Below are 14,871 nucleotides of genomic sequence, written 5' to 3' on the forward strand. Positions count from 1 at the left end.
AGGTCAATTTTACATAGATTTATTTTGTTTTAAAATTAGGCCTTTACAAAAACATAAACAAGTGTTTTTCTCATCTCAATGAAAATCTACCAATATATTTAGAGAAACAATACTGCATTGTGAACCCTTCAGAAAAAAGACAAGACTCAATTAGCCCACTGTAGAAGACATTTTTAAAGCTCACTGAGTTAATCAGTTTCACTTTACTACAACAAGTTGCAAAATACACATTGGTTCATTGAACTTACCCTAACTGAAATGATGCCCAGAGAACATTTTAACAGAAATCAGCAAGAGAAACAACCTTCATTACTGAGCTGCTGAATCTGCACTCTAATGCCTTTAAGGCAAGGCTTACTTGAGCTGAATTCAGATTTTTTTTTTCTGTTTTTAAAAAAGAATTTGCTAAGCTACCAAATGAAGATTGGCACAATATTATGTAATATTGGTACAAACCAGACTCAAAAAGCACAATCCCCTGCTCTCCAAATGTTAAAACTGCTACAAGACACTATATTCAAATAGCAATGACAAATAACCTGAATTTCTTTAAAAAAAAAAAACTGAGAAAAGGCTCATTATTTTAAAATACAGAATGTATGAAAGTGAGCCTACTTCATCTTCAGGTGCTTCTTAGGTATTTCTCATAGTTCCCTGCCCTTTCTACACTGTAGCATTTCTAAAAGTGTCAAGAACTACGTGAAGGTTCAAGAAACAAGGACAACTTGAAATTAAAGTCTCTCTTCTGCATTACTACCACCTAGCCAGTATACTTAGGTCAGCTTTTACAGCAAGTGAGTGAGTCTAGCACACGTGCCACAAAATCATCACATGCCAAGAAGGGAAGGTACAAAAAGATTTCTATGAAAGGACAATGCAAAATTGAGGGTGGTGGGATATTTTAAAATACTGTATTATTACAAAAGGAGGTTCCTCATCTTCCCCTTGGACAACCAAGGAAAATTAAAATGTTTTCTGTCTCAAAAGTAAGAGACTTGCTGGAAAATGAAGTGCTCAGTGCTGGCAACCAAATTAATATACAGTTTTGTTAGATCCATCCAAATTCTGAAGGCTATGAAAATTTCTTTTGTTAAAGTAAACAAAAATTCATTTTAGAACAATGTTATTCAAAATTTAAATAGATTTCTTTTCAGCGAGAGAACTGTCTTCCATCCGATGACTTCTTGCTAAAGATTTTGGACTTCTTGACTTTATGTTTTTGGTAGCCAAATCCACCTCTGTCTCCTTTCTTCTTATGCTTGTCTGCATTGAGGCTCACATTCAGGTCAACAAAAGGAGGCATTTTGAAACCAAAGGACAAAGCAATTTGGGGCAAATTTAAGTTACTAACATTAAAGAGCTATTTCAGAGAATGGGAATCATATCCTTGTATGTACGATTTATATGCTTCCTGGGCTGACTTCTGAAGAAAGTAGTTCTTTCCAATCAGTCTTTCAAGCTGAGACTTAATGTCAGAAATTTTAGACCAGGAAAAGTCTCATTCACTTAATAGAACCTTAGATTGCTTCAAGTAATGAAGGAAACCCAATTCTTCAGGACGCAAAATGAGCAAGCATGTCCTCTTCCATTTAGGCTTCTGACTGCTCTACTCACATGATGAATATATTCCTTAGGGTCATCTGGAGGGTCATATTGAACAATCCAGTCAACTTCTGGACTATCCAGCACTCTTGTTGCCAAGTCTGTACACAGTGATACTCCTTTATCTGTATTGCAGAACTGGAAAAATGTGACTGTTCGCTTGTTTTGCTTCTGTCTCTCAGGGATGGCCAAGACAGGCAAATCAATGTAGTTCAGCAACTTGTAGTGGTATTTCACTGACTTACAGGATGAAAAAAACATTAGCTTATTCTTTCTGTTCTTTTTAAGGATTGTAAAGAGCAGAAAGAATCTCTTTACAGAGGGACAAACCACATATCCCTGCTCGAGACCATCCACTGTTGCATTAGCTTTATCATCATTAACACCAACATACAATGGCTCCTTTTCTCAGACAAATTCTTGCCAAGTCTTCTGCCTTGTGAGTTTGTGTAGCAGAAAAGATCATGGTCTGTCTGTTTATTGGCAGAAGTTTAATAATTTGCTTTAATTCCTTTTGAAAGCCAGCACCCAGGATCTAATCAGTCTCATCAATAACTAGACACTGTAGGTTTTTATACATAAACCCTGGGGTATTCTGCATGTGGTCTAGGAGATGGCCTCCTCCGGCCACAATGACCTTGATCCCATTAGCAAGTTTCTGTGCCTCAGCAGATCTGTTAATGCCACCTATTATCAACCCATATGTGTGAATGTAGTGATTCATTAGCTGCTTAAGAACACTAAAAGTCTGCATGGCCAGTTCTCTAGGAGGGGAGAGAATCCTGTTCCAATATTGGGTATGTACTTTAACTTAACCATGAGTTCAATTGCAAGGATGAGAAATGCCAAAGTTTTGCCACTGCCTGTTTTTGCAAATGCAAGAAGATCCCTGACTTCCACAAGTGGTCTGATACTTCTTTTCTTCTTGTTGTTCTTCTTCTTCCTCCTCCTCCTCCTCTTCCTCCTCCTCCTCTTCTTCTTCCTCTTCTTCTTCTTCCTCTTCTTCTTTTAAATTTCAATTTCTTGTATACATTCAATCACTTATGTCACTTGCTTGCAAGGTGAATATTCCAACATATATACATTTTTCAGTTGAGAATACTAAACATACTATCTTCAACAGATAATAACCCATTTCTTTGTCCCATAAATGCCTTGCCTGTCTATTTTTCTCCTTAATGTCATTCCTCAGTCTCTCCTCCTTCACCCACCCTCTTCCCACACTGTATCTGGCCTGATACTTTTATGTTCAATTTCAGTCATGTTTGAAAAGCCCATTTCCTTTACTGCCTTTAGATTGTTTTAGTTGACAAGATTAGTTAGAGAAGCAAATGAAATATCCTCAGAAGCTCCTGTCAGCCCCAGGGGCAGGCTGGGTACTTCATTCTCATCTTTCTTATCTGGCTTCTCCACATCATTTCCTGTTTCTTCAGGAGGTTTTGCATTCTCTTCTTCAAACTCTTCTTTGCTTTCAATTTTGGCTATTTTGGTATCAGGTCAAGAATCATTCACCATTTTATCTCTCTTTCTTTTTTGATTCCAAGTTAGGAGACTGCATTGCTGCTTTCCCATGGACTAAAATGGTGGCTTTCTGCAGGAGGTTTTTAACTTTTACATTTTCCACTGCTTCTTTAGATATATCTCCGTTCTGGGGTTCTGACAAGACCACTTTCATAGACTATGTCAAGGATTTCTAAACTTTTCCACCTTCCACTGTTCCTTCAGGAACATCTCCATTTTGAGTTTCTGACAGGCTCACATCCAAAGCACCCCATAGCTTTAAGTTTTGCTGCCACTGTTGGAGATTTTGCTTCTCAATCTTCTTTTATTTTATTTATTTATTTTTTTGAGAGGCTTTTTGCTATAGGGCACGCACACTCGCCAGACAGACAGAGAGAGAGACAGAGAGACAGAAAGCGAGAATTCACCCCCCAGGGAGGATGGCCATGCCACAATCCCTTCTCCTCCATTCTCCTCTTGGGATCTTGGGCACGCACACACACATACCCAGTGTGAGTTTAAGCCACCAGGTCCGGGACTCGAACTGCATTCAACTACGTGGGAGTCCAGCGACATAGCCATTACGCTAACTGCTAGTCCTGCTTATCAATTTTCTTACATAGGAGTTTCATCAGCAGGTAAGACATGTCAGAACAACACCTGGACAGCCACCCCACAGACAAGATCCTCTGAGCTGAATTCAGATTAAAGAAAAAAAATAAAATAAGTGGTGCAGAACTGTATGAAAAGTCAAACCTCATATTATTCTGGTTGATAGCCTCAGATCTAAAAGGGAATTATGGGGGCTGTCAAGTGGCATGATGGTTAAGGGCGCTGGACTCCCACATGGCCGACCATGGTTCAAGTCTTGGACCTGGTGGCTTGCTTTCTCACTTCCTCTCTCTCTCTCTGTGTCTCTCTCTGATCAAACTGGAAAATAACAATGATAATAATAATAAATAAAGTTAAATAAGTAATTCTTTAAAAAAAAGGGAATTATGTTATTTCTTATTGGACATTGCAAGGTATTATTTATTCAACTTTCTATTTCAATTTCAGGGTTACCTAACTAAGCCTGCTGATTTTTTGTAAAATTTCCTAATTTTTGGTTCAAGATCTTTCCTTTTTTGTTTTTGTTCTTGCTGATAGTTAACAAATATTTTTCAGTAATATATTATTTTAAGTAATCTTTCCTTAAGCATTTTTAATTTAATGTTTAATATTTATTTAATATAAAATAATATTCATGGTAGAAAAACTTAAACAGATATGCACTACAAAGGAATCCACTTAGGATGCTTGCCTATTTTTTAAAAAATAATGACTTACTTTATTTTATTTATTCACTCATTTATTTTTTTAATTTGACCAGAGAGAGACAGAGGGTGAGAGTGAGAGAGAGAGGAAGTGAGAAAGCAAGTCACCAGATTCAGGACAAGAACCCTGGTTGGCCATGTGGGAGTGTCCAGCACCTTAAACACCACACCACCTGCTAGTCCCCAGGATGCTTGCCTATTTTTAAAACTAGAAAGCTGAGTAGAGAATAAAACTAACAATGTATGTTTATACACATATGTGGAGAAAAAAAGAGAAGTGGAAAAACATTTAGGAAGATAGGTTGGTAGATAAGTAGATAAATAGCTAGAGAGAGGTATGTAATTATTCTAATAGTTATAGGAATAGCTTCTGTTACAAGATTTTTATATCATTTAAAGACATATTTAAACTATGCATTCTAAGCCTGCTCAACTAACCCTTAGTGATAGAGAATAATAGAGTGCATGCAATTTAGAATCAAATGTGATCTCTTCTAAAACATTTATTGAAAATTTGTTTAATATTGAATGATATAATATATGAAAAATGTGATCCAGTGTTCCCTGGAGTTCACAGCCCAAGTTTGTACAATATGCAGTATATATTTAAATGAGTGTTTGAGTAGCATTTAAGCCAAATTTCTTTAATTATCAAGATATAGTAAGTTTATGCTACTCTACTCTCAAGCAATTTTTTTGGTATAGATTTAATGAGTTATAATTACATATGAATTGAGACTATATAAGATAGAATATAGCCTATTTTTATTTTATAATAATGTAGCCACATATTGCAGCTTTCTTCCACCCTATTTAATATTTATTACTATAGTGATGGGTCAAGACATGTACTGTCTGAGAAAAGATGACAAATACTTCATGAGATGATTAGTATTTCTAAAGTTATAAATATATTATTGAAATAATTCTTGTATTTTATACAACCAAGGTTATAGCTACGAGAAAAATTCTAGTATTTAATCAGGTTATTTTTCATCATTCTCCAAAAATGCTTTTTTGTAAAGAATGATTTTATTTAACTTTATTTGTTTGTTTATTTTAATTTGATCAGAGAGGAACAGAGAGAAAGAGAGAAAGTGAGAAAGCAAGCCGTCAGGTCTGGGACTCAAACTGCTGTGGGCCATGTGGGAGCCCAGTGCCCTTAACCACCACACCAACTGCTGGCCCCTCCAAAAATGCTTTTTGCCTACCAGTTTTATTATATTTTTTTCTAAATCAGCTTCTTCTTAAGATGTTAGTTAACTTTTTGGGGGGAACCAGCAGTTAGCGTAATGGCTATGTCGCTGGACTCCCACGTAGTCAACCACGGTTCACGTCCCGGACCCGGTGGCTTAAAACTCACGCCAGGCGCGTGTGCGTGCATGCCCAAGATCCTGAGAGGAGAATGGAGGAGAAGGGATTGCGGCGTGACCATACCCCCTGGGGGGTGATTTCTCGCTTTCTGTCTCTATGTCTCTCTCTGTCTGTCTGGCGAGCGCACACTCCCTATAGCAAAAACCTCTCCAAAATAAATAAAGAAAGAAAGAAAGATGTTAATTTTTTTTTTTCAAAGAAGCTGAAACAACAGTGAAAAAAGTTGTTTCCTTTCCATTACTGCACCACATAATAAATCCATGGATACATTCAAATGTGCAAATGCAAAAACAATCTAAGAAGGGTGAAAAGTGTGGAGGAGGCACCTTCACTTTTTAGGAGCCTTGGCTTTGAGTGTACTCATGTCTTCAAGTCAGATGCTTTTAGTGAGGTCAAGTTACAAAGCCACATGGAACAGTGAGGGAGGCTAGAGAACAGGTAGTCCTCTGCTCTTTGGTCATCACTTTTCTTCAGTCTTCCTCTGACAGGACTCTCAATCCCCTCCCCTAGAGAAACAATCCAAAATCAAACTCCAGAATTTTAGGGCGATCCAATTTGCCAGGTTTGCATGCAGTCCTTTGTGTGTTCATTATTAAAAGCTAAGCTGTCTGCTACCTCTAAAACACACACATCCACACACCTATGCCCTGGCCTGGAAGTAGATATATCATTTCACTTTCAAGCTATTGAATGATGTCAAATGTGCTATCAGACGCTGAACACCTTTAGAAGTTATTTAATCAGTTGCTTTTCATAATATTTGGATGTTGAAAAATATTTACTTTGATATCATCTGATATATATAAAACCACATAGTTTGTCAATATTTTCTCTGCTTTTTTTTAGACTTAAGTGATTGACAAGATATACTCAACATTTTCTGCTAAAACTTTTCTAATATTCAGATTTACACATTTAAACTCACATATCCTTTTTGAAAGTATGTTAATTTTTTAATTTATTTAATTAGAGTAAGCAAAATATGGAATTTGCATATATCCAATGACTGAAAGCCATTATTGTTTTAAAACACTAAAATCAATGCTAGGCCATGTCAATTAGTGAGTTTATGTGTTTACCAGCAGTCAAGTGGTGAAAACTTGATTGTGAGGTGTATAAATGTTTAAAAAGTCTTCAGTGGCTTGAAATTTTTACTTTATTTCAATGTTTTATATAATCACAAAGTAATTAAAATAATAAAAAATAATAATTACACTTTAATTTTTATAGCTCCTCAAATTTCCTGGGATATTGGTTTTCTTTTCTCCCCTTTGGAGAAAACTCATATTGCTATTTATAATGAATACAAAATAGCTATTAAAAATTAACTTCACACATATAATGGAAATAAACTTAAAAAGGATTACTATTATACTAGATCCTTTTCTTCAAAAAGAACCCATTTCAATTCCCAATAAAATAAAAATAGTTGGGGGTAAAAAAGACTCTGTGCTCTCTTACGTTTTTTTCTCCTTTGCCATACAAGAACCCCAGAACAAATCATAAGAGATCATGCATTCCCTGTCTTAACTAGACATTTTTCAGGTTCTAACTCTTCCTCCCCCCAATTCAATCAAGGAAAGAAGATCTAACTCTACCACCCCAATGTTAAACTCTTTAACTACTTAGCCTTGGACATTATTTGTTCTGGGGTCAAAGTTGCTAGTGAAACCAAGCGTCTTTGATGCCCAACAAATGTTACCACTTACATGACCATGAATCAAACAGAACCTAAAAAATCTTTCATATTTTTCTGTCACTAACCACAGTCTGCCCCATGTTTTAGCTCATTCTATTTATTTTCATTCATTCTGTTGAACTTAGCTCCATCAACCTCATGCTTTCTCTCTCCTTTCTCCCATTTCTTTTGCATCATTGCACTAATCCCTGTCAAACTACTTCTTAAGAGATTTCTGTGAACTTGGACTGTCTATCGATGATAATGTGTATGATATCTTCAACTGGACTATTGGGGAGTGTGTTCATGTTGGGTAAATTCATTTTGCAAATTGTAGTGAGGTATAGTAATGAAATGATTAAATATATAAAATAAGATAATAATTTTTAAAATATTTCTAAAAAATTACTGCTAACTTGCAAAGAAATTCTTTTATATGGGCTTACAAAGCTATGAGGGTATATTTAATTTGTTAAATTAGATTAAATTAATCCTTTAGGAATTTAATGAATAAAATTTTAACTTTTTACTATTACACAAATGACCATTTGTAAACTTTCTCCATTGTAAATGGAGTTGTTTAAGTAATTTCTCTACAAGAATATAACGTATTTGGGCTGGATACAGAATGACATCTATCAGTTGAAGAGGATCTTAACTTGGGACCAGCAGTTAGCATAATGGTTATGTCGCTGGACTCCCATGTAGTTGACCATGGTTCGAGACCTGGACCCAGTGGCTTAGACTAATGCCAGATCCATGTGCGCACGTGCCCAAGATCCTGAGAGGATAATGGAGAAGAGGGTATTGCGGCGTGGCCATCCCCTCGTGGGGTGATTTCTTGCTTTCTGTCTCTCTGTCTCTGTCTTTCTGGCAAGTGAACACCCTATAGAAAAAAAAAAAAAAAACCTCCAAAAAAAAAAAAAGAGATTCTTAGCTTTTTTAACATTTTAGGTCAGTGGTTATAACCAAAAATGTCTCCAGACATTTCCTGAGAGACAAAATTATCTCTGGTTAAGTACCATCAAGGTAAGAACAGTTCTAAAACAGAGACTTCAAAACACATAAAAGTTTAGACAATAGAAGTTCATTTCCTTCACAATATTTATGTTAAATAAGTTGGTGAGTTATCTCTCTACAGTCTTTTAGGGACCCAGGCTGAAGGAGATTCACTCATCTTTAATAAAGGTTTCCAATTTATCTTATATTCTCAATAAGCCAGTGAAGAGGATACAAGAGCAGCAAATAGGAAATTTGGAGCCTTAAAGGCATTGGCTTTGAAATCATGCACATCACTTCTATTTATTTATTTTAATTTGCTATATAGCATTTGCACACAAGAGAATGAAAGTGAGAAATCATCTCCCGAGGGGATGGTCGTGCCACCATCCCATCTCCTCCATCATGCTCACAGGATTTGGGGCATACAAGCACAAATGCCCAGCATATTTTTCAAGCTGCTGAGTCTAGGATCCAAACTGTGCTGTTGGCCATGTGGCATCCAGCACCTTAACCACCATGTCACTAGCTAGCCCACTCTAATTTATTTTTAATTGGTGAAAATAAACTGCAAGGCCATAACGAATACATCTAAGGCTGGGAAATTAGAATAGCTCTGCTGCTAATAGGAGGAAGAAATATTTCTCAGTGAACAGCTCTGTGCCTTTCTACTCACCAATTATCTATTTGCATCCTTCTTCTCACAGGAATATCATATTCACATCTTTTTGCAAGGGAGACAACCCAAAATCCTCTACATTTACTACATTCAGTTCAAACTTCAGGATCTCAAGGTCACAGAATCTTCTTTATTGAGTTCTCATGAGTCTAATGACTTAGGAATTAAGAGAAATTTATCTGCCTCGCCTATACCTGCAATGTCCCAATACACAATCATTCCTAATATCTTGAAAGGCCTGACTCAGAAGCAATACACACCATTTCATTTGTATTCCAATGGCAGGAGTGAGTCATTAGACCACATTAACCTGCAATGGACATTGGAATATGTAGTCTAACAAAGAAAAAATAATTTCATTTCAGTAAACAGGTAGTAAATCTACTAGTCTTTGGCACATAGTCTACTCTGAAGAATGATACACAAAAGCAGAAAATTAAGGTCCCTGATAATTGAGTATGAGGCATGCTTACAACATTTTGGTTCTAAATGACTAGTCAGTAGTAAGTAGAGTTTCAGAGTCTGGGGATATAAGGAAATATATTCACTTTCTCTGTGGTAAGGATCCAGCAGGGCATAGATTTATTTTAAAGATGGAGTATCAGTCCCAAGTGAAGCAAAAACCAAAAAACACTAACGATGTCCTTTGTATGAAATGTGAATAATGGGAGCTAGCAGGTGGCATGGTGGTTAAGGCACTGGATATTCCTACATGACTGACAATAGTTCGAGTCCTGGACCTGGTGTCTTGCTTTCTCACTTTCCCTTTCTCTCTCTCTCTGTATCTCTCTCTAGTCAAATTAAAATAAATGAATGAATAAAGAAAATTAAAATAAATAACTCTTTTTAAAAATGTGAATAAGTATAATAGATCCGGAAAGTAGGCTGCAGCTGCAAGGGCATATAGTTTCCCAGGGATTATTCTGGATAGTGTCTCTACACCTTATTTAAGGTAACAATACTTGGCTCAGGCTCTGTGACATAGCTGGTAGCTGAAATCACATGCTGACTACAGGTCAATTCCCTGGTCTGGCTGGCCTGAAAATATTCTGGGAGCATGCCCATGTGCCCAGGATCCTGGTGGAGTGGAGGAAGGGGATTGCAGCCTGACCATCCCTGTGGAGGGTGCTTCTTTCTCTCTCACATATTTTATCTTGAATTTATAAAAACTAAATTAAATATCAAAATTTGGAAGGTACGTTATTATTTAGGAGCAGGTTAGAATTGACCAATAGATTGGGGTAAACTTGGGTAAACTAGCATAAGAGTACCATGGGACAACAGGTGGGAGGTTCATCAATGTGATTAGGCCATCTGTGTTTGCAACTTGGCACTTACATAAGCCAGCTCCTACCCTACCTCAAACACTGGAAGTTGGAGATACTTACTGCCTTCCTTGTCCATTACGTTTCAGAGATGGCCACCAGGCCCTTTAGAAAGATATTCTTGTGGTGTAAACCTGGCCAAAGGCTATGAGAAGATTTATATTTCACAGGGGCAGAGAAAGAGTTTATAATTCCAAGTTTTCTGAAGTAAATGCTCTAAAAAAAGGGAAGTCATTGGCCTGTAGTCAGGGAGCAATCTGATTGATGCTTAGTCAAGTTGAGGGGAACATTATGGCCATTTATTCTGAATTGAAATGTAAAGGTGGTATATTCAGTGAAGAGTGGAGACAATTGCCAATGTGTTTTTAGATATAGTCTTCTAATTATGCAGTCCAAAAACCCATTAGCTGTTTGGTGATCCATATAAATCTATCAATTTATATGGCTCACATAAATCTCTTACCTGAAATGATTAAGGGTATATTGTCTTTTAAGATACAAAGGTAAGAAATTGCCTTTGGCCTCACATTTTAAAAGGATAAGGCTGAAGTGGCATTATCTATTTTTATTAGAACTCTTAGGCTCCAGTTGAGTAAAAACTGATTTACATAACTATATCAGCATTCAGTTCATGAGTCTCCTCTTGTTCTTATTATTTGTCAAATACCTTGCCAAAATGCAAGTGTACAAAACCTCTATTGTTTCCCAAGTATATTACATGACTATTTACAGAATGGTTTTCTCTTGTTGTTGATCATTAGTCTAGTATATCTTTAATTTCCTCATTACTTAAATCTAATTTTTAGAGTTTCATGATTGCTCTCAGCATATATTCAGAGCTTTATCTATGTTTATAGTAATGTTTCTTTTGTTATTCTTACTTTATTTTTATTATTTTATGATTATCCATAGCTCTCAATCATTTTTTTCAAATAGTTTGCATCACACTTTTTGGGGGCCAGGATATAATTATGTTTTTTCTAAAAAATAGTACTACCAGGTACTTTTCTTCTTAGTTGTTTTATTATCTCAAGATTAAATCTTCCCAAATCCTGAAAGTGTGCATATGTTTTATATTTCTCCTCGCTTACAGAGGTGGTCCTAACCCTCAGTTACTTGTAAAATAATTGACTTCTGATATGATTATTTTGCAACATTAATGTCTCTCATGAATACTTTGAAAGAATTATTTCACTCTTTGGCAATTCTAATGTTCTTGACTTTGTAAGATGCCCTTGTCAGTCCTCAGTGGGCCCATTTCTTCTCTTTCAGAAGAAAGTAATAATATTCTGTTGGCATAATGACCTTTAGTTTTAACTTTTTGAAAAGAGTAAATTTTTACTGTAGAATTCATTTACTGATCACTAAACATCAAGACTTTTTGAAGATGGCATTCTTTATTTTTCCTAAAATATGAGTAATAGCACTATCTTTGATTCCTTTAATGACTATTTTACTTGTTTTTCTATTTTTAATCTATGTGAATTGACAGAATTTAGAGGTTATAAATCCTAAAGTTCATGTTGAAATATACTTTGACATTAGGATCAAAAGTCATTGAAATATCCTGTCATTAAGATAGGAGTAATGATCATTATTATAACTACTTTTATTTCTTAGCAAAATTCCACTGGTAGTAAAGTAAAAAGGAATATAAATATAAAATTACATAGTATAATTGGAGGGACATAAGAACAAATTATTGAGGCATGAATTCGGACTTGATTACTTTGGGCCTAACATGTTGAACCAAGGTTTTCTGATAGCAGGTGATCCTAGTTTATTCTTCTCTATTTGCATCTCAGTCTGGTCATGAGGCTATCTGTTGAATATATAATACCAGAGCAAAGTGGAAGAATTCACCTGCCTTTGTTTACTAGGTCTAGTGTAACAAATTATAAATTGGATGGCTTAAAACAACAGCAAATTTACTTTCTCACGGTTCTGTAAGCTGGGCCAACTGAGACATAGGAGTGGCTCCTCCTTTAGTGGTGATGGTGATTGAATAAATACATATATTTCTCCTCACTTGACTGAAATTTCAAAGGTTGTTCTTAGCCAAGTGGGCAGGAAAGTATTCATTCACTTGTTCATTCAAATTACAAGTTGAGTGAATACTAAGTACAAGAGATGGTGTTAGTTGCTGAGGATGTAAGAGAACCAAGTATAACACCTAACTTCAATTTAAAACCCAGTGGATGGGAACCAGCAGTTAGCATAATGGCTATGTAGCTGGACTCCCACAGAGTTGAACTGTCTTCGCATCCTGGACCCGGTGACTTAAAACTCACGCCAGGCGTGTGGGCAGGTGTGCCCAAGATCCCGAGAGGACAATGGAGGAGAAGGGATTGTGGCGTGACCATCCCCCCTGGGGGGTGATTTCTCACTTTCTGTCTCTCTGTCTCTTTCTGTCTGTCTGGTGAGCACACGTGCCCTATAGCAAAAACCTCTCCAGAGAATCAATATGTAAATAAAACCCAGCGGAGGGTTGGGTTTTAAATGGCAGTGGTAAAATATTATTATCTACAAGACGGACCCACATGGGAAAGTTCTGGATTTGTGTCCAGAGAATTCCCTGAGTACACTGGGCACATGTGTGCCATGATCCAAGACTGGATGAAGCTAAAGCTGGGTATGGGCTGTGCATCACAACCCTGTTGACAGTACTGTCTATCTGTATCTCTGTCTTTCTCTCTCCATTTCACAGAAGAAATAAGTAACAAGTGTTCTTTAAAACCTTTTTAAAAATTAAATCTAGTGGGAAAATAATGTTTAAATTGATATTATTTATTTGTTAATGACAGCCAGTATTTATTGAACTTTTTGTGGCTAAAGTCTTTACATGAATCATTCAAAACCTCCAGGGCTGAAAAAAAAATTCTATCTTAATTAGTGCTTGAAGTTGCTAGGGGTTATAAAGAGCAGGAACTAAAAATTAATATTTAATTTTATCTAAGTTTATGCATGTAATGAGGAAATCATTATTTTGAATCCTAATATGATTAAAGTTGAAATAGAAAAAAGAAGGGCTGACTACTAGAAATGGCAGTTTATAAAGATCTTAATTTTATAGATAGGGAAATAGAAAATAAAAATTAACAAATGAGAACTTGAGGTTCAATTTTAATATTGAGGAATAAATTAGATGATTTTTTTCTTAAAACTGTCATTCATTACTTTGTGATTATTGTACATGTTAAGTGGCTAGAATGATCTTTTAGAAAAAAACAACAATAAATATGTTCAAAACTCTTTCACTTAAAATAAACCCCATCTTCCATACCCCAGAACTTGGAGCCATTTACAGCTAAGGTGTGCCTTGCCGAGTTCAGGGACCAGGGCAACTGAAGAATCTCTGCTTAAGCAGGCTTCTTAAGAGAATAACAAAATTACTTAAGTAGCTCATACTGGCTTCAAGAACTGGTCCCTGCAAAGCACTGGCTTCCTGTTAACACAGTCACATGGGTTGCTGGGCATTCTCCCAGAACTATAGCTGCCTGCACTTGGGTCTCTACACATACTGTTTTCTCCTTCACTTGCCTCATTAATCTGAACGCCTTCTTCAAATCTCAATTCAAACATCATTTACTGGGAGAATGACTTCCTCACTCTTTAGACTTGGTGAACTGTTCTTGCAATATGGTCACATAAACTTCCAAACTCTTCTGTATAATTGCATGTTTATTTTCTGGATTAGTCTGTTTCCTTGGTGTCTTGCCCTGGGTTTCCATTTGTGTCAATGTTTTCTCTTGTTCAGAAGGAAAAAAAAGTTGTGCTATTATTCTAGTTTGTAAATATTAGGGTTCCAGCATGGATATTTCAACAGTTTTCTGCATCAGGCAGGGGACCTTATACCTTAGTAGACTGACTGGGGTAATTAAAGAGATAATAAAATATAATATCAAATTGAAACTATGCATAGACATCTGTGTGCAGGATACCTTGAAAGCTGACATTTAAAAGAAGATATATATATATATATATATATATATATATACCCTAAAAAATATTTTGTATATCTATATTCCATTTTCTGCTCAGGTGTCATCTCTGAAAATTTGTTGCCCTATTTTCTAAATTAGCAAGTCCTTCCATACACCTTCAAATCTCATCGCCTTGTCTTATTGTAATTTTGTTCTTGGTACTTATCTTTTATCAACATACTCTATATTCAGCTGTTAACTTATGCTATTATTTGCAATATATTAATTTATTATCTCTAGACTCTGAACTTTAAGAACAGGTCATTTTCTCTGTTTGCTGCTTTATCTTCAATTTCTAGAAAAGTTACTACCATAAAATTGTTGTTCAATAAATAGAAGTTCAACAATGACCAATCAAAAGACTAAATGTAAATTTTAAAACAATACAGAGACTCCTCAAAGACCTACAAATAAA

The 14,871-nt window shown here is 35.9% G+C and overlaps 1 pseudogene; it reads right to left on the minus strand.

Annotated features, from left to right (window-relative positions):
* Window positions 1-1,150: 1,150 nt before the first annotated feature.
* LOC102503318 (ATP-dependent RNA helicase DDX18 pseudogene) lies at window positions 1,151-14,055 on the minus strand (annotated as a pseudogene).
* Window positions 14,056-14,871: the final 816 nt, after the last annotated feature.

This window comes from Tupaia chinensis, unplaced genomic scaffold, assembly GCF_000334495.1.
Source record: "Tupaia chinensis unplaced genomic scaffold, TupChi_1.0 Scaffold000691_1, whole genome shotgun sequence".
Classification (NCBI taxonomy): Eukaryota; Metazoa; Chordata; class Mammalia; order Scandentia; family Tupaiidae; genus Tupaia; species Tupaia belangeri.